This window comes from Mixophyes fleayi, chromosome 2, assembly GCF_038048845.1.
Source record: "Mixophyes fleayi isolate aMixFle1 chromosome 2, aMixFle1.hap1, whole genome shotgun sequence".
NCBI classification, from domain to species: Eukaryota; Metazoa; Chordata; class Amphibia; order Anura; family Limnodynastidae; genus Mixophyes; species Mixophyes fleayi.
The window spans coordinates 202,865,260-202,867,805 of record NC_134403.1 but is presented as its reverse complement, the minus strand read 5'-3'; the positions used below and the strand labels follow the sequence as shown (position 1 = coordinate 202,867,805).

General features: G+C 35.1%; 1 long non-coding RNA gene across 1 annotated transcript; it reads right to left on the bottom strand.

Annotated features, from left to right (window-relative positions):
• Window positions 1–448: 448 nt before the first annotated feature.
• LOC142140281 (uncharacterized) lies at window positions 449–1,747 on the bottom strand. Its single transcript, XR_012688373.1, has 3 exons — window positions 1,415–1,747; window positions 1,083–1,328; window positions 449–985 (listed from the first exon to the last, which is right to left on the bottom strand). It is a non-coding gene; the product is annotated as an uncharacterized LOC142140281 (long non-coding RNA).
• Between the last annotated feature and the right edge of the window lie 799 nt (window positions 1,748–2,546).

Here is a 2,546-nt window from a genome sequence, read left to right as displayed (position 1 = left end):
CTACCATCACATTTGTATCCCCTTCCAATGCAACATGGTTTGAAAAGTTGCAAACTTACTTATTTTTTTTGCTATACTTTCCTTAACGAATCAGGCCCATTATATTTTCCCACTCTGATGCTACATTCTATTACCTATTATGGCCAGTATAAAACATATTAGATGAGTCCATAGGTCCAGTACACAGACCCTGCATCTGTACCACACTACATGATAATTGTCTAGGCCTTTTTTTTTAAGCTTATCATCGAACAACCATAATATTCTTTCAAAATACTTTTATTTTCCAACAAAGAAAATTTAGTTTGTCTTTGAAACTTCTTCACAATATAGAATGCAATGATTGATACATAACAAGATATACATATATAAACCGTTCACAATAAATAACTCAAAAATAAAAGCTATAGAGCATCCAGATATAGTTGTCATCTAAATATAATCATTTAACAAAAGGAATACATATATAACCATATCAACTACACATGTACACAGGGTACAACATGTATTCTCTACTGTGGTCCTATAAGCATGTCTTTAAAATGTATAACTTTTCAAATACTGTTTTACATTATATATACAAATTATATATACATATAACCATAAATGTATGTTGTATAGCCTTGATTGATGCTATGAGGTGCTTAACAAATTCCTATACACTCTTTAAATAGATAAGAGTCTAGAAATCCACAAAAGTAAAATAAAGATCGATTTAACTATATTGATCATTTAACATTTGAGCTGGTTAGAGCCTTGCAGCAGTATTTCCTCATACAAGTGATATAAAGCAAAATAATGTTTTTCTAGTTGAACAAATAATTTTTTTATATTATTAATGTTTCTCCTCAATGCGTTGAGATATTCTTGCAGCTTTGTCATCTTTACAGTTACACCAGTTCCATCACCGCTGGAGCCTGTGCGCGTTTCATGTCTGGCCCCTCCTTTTCTCCTTACGAACTTTCATCTGAAATGACGATGATATCTATATGAAGACTAGAACCAAAATGTAGTTATGTTTCACAAGTAACGGGACACAACACTTATTTTTAACACTCAATGGACTACTAGCATTTGCTCACATTGGACACTGCTTGAAATCACTTTGTGCTGATGTCGTTCTTGGGTTTGTTCTAGTACACATTCATTAGGGGCAGGGGGGAATCTGCCCCCTGGTCCTGTCCCACAGTAGGCTACTTTGGGCTGGGTCACTGAGCCACCTGCATTTTTTCCCTTTAAAATGTTCCTAATTGGCTGCTGAGTCAAGTCTTGACCCCTGGGCTAAAATTTGCCAGCCCTCCCCTGACAGCCGTGATGGTCCATACCAACTGTAGTGAAAAATAGAAGTCATATATTCATATATAGGCACAGTGCACACAGCATGACATTTTACTTGTTTATGAATGTTATTTACCTTCTTTGCTTCCTCTCTTATTTCCACATTGGCTATGGCTTCTGCACTTTTTTTCTCTATTGACACATTCTTCTTTCTATAAAAAGATGACACTGCTTAGTACAAAATAATTATTGACAAAGTTAATAACATTGTTGATAAGTTCAGTTATTTTTAATGTTTGTTCGTATTTTCTTTAACTTTCCTTGTTCCTTGATTTTAAGATCAGGGGGTAAATGTATCAAGCTGAGAGTTTTCCGGCGGGTTTGAAAAGTAGAGATGTTGCCTATAGCAACCAATCAGATTCTAGCTTCCATTTTGTAGAATTTACTAAATAAATAATAGCTAGAATCTGATTGGTTTTTCAAACAAACCTGAAAACTTTTAGCTTGATACATTTACCCCCAGGCAATCATTTCTGTATCTGGAACTTGTTTCTTCTTTTTCCCAGTTTGTCTCTTAACATATTATTCAATTGTTGCATTATTATTTCTTTTCCACAATTTTTTTTTTTTTTGTCATTTTTTTTTTAGCAATCGTATTCATTTTGATCCAGAATGCTAGCCATCATCTCTGTGATGGAACAAGGTATTGATAGCACCTCAACCAGTCTGCACCATGTTTTTCACAAAGTATGGATTATACAAACATATACTTTTCGAGCCCTCGGGTTCCCCACATTTGTCAATCATATTTAAACTTATATATATATTGTATTTTTAAATGGTAATATGTCAGGCAACATAGCATTCTTATTTTGTGTATATATGCAGACTAGTCCATTGTTTCAGCCTAGGCTAAAGGATTATTGTCTACTATTCCTGTAAGAATGTATGTCACACCAGGGGGTACTGCCTTGGTCCTGATCTACCTCTCCAGGTCTTGGGGAGCTATGTGTCCACCAAAAGCGGAGTGACAGTGACTCAGCACCGCTGCCTTGCTGGTAACCTTAAACGGTAGAGGGTCTGCTTCACAGGAGAAGTTTGGATAGAAGGCCCCCCTGAGTGTGGCTACATACCCTGTATGTTATCTGTGCCAGACTGTAGTGTTATTTGTTGCAGGTTATTATTTAAATATTATTGTTGTTTGGTGCTACCATTTTGTTGAATAAACCTATTTATTTTATTTAGGATATTTGCTTGGGTGATTTTGA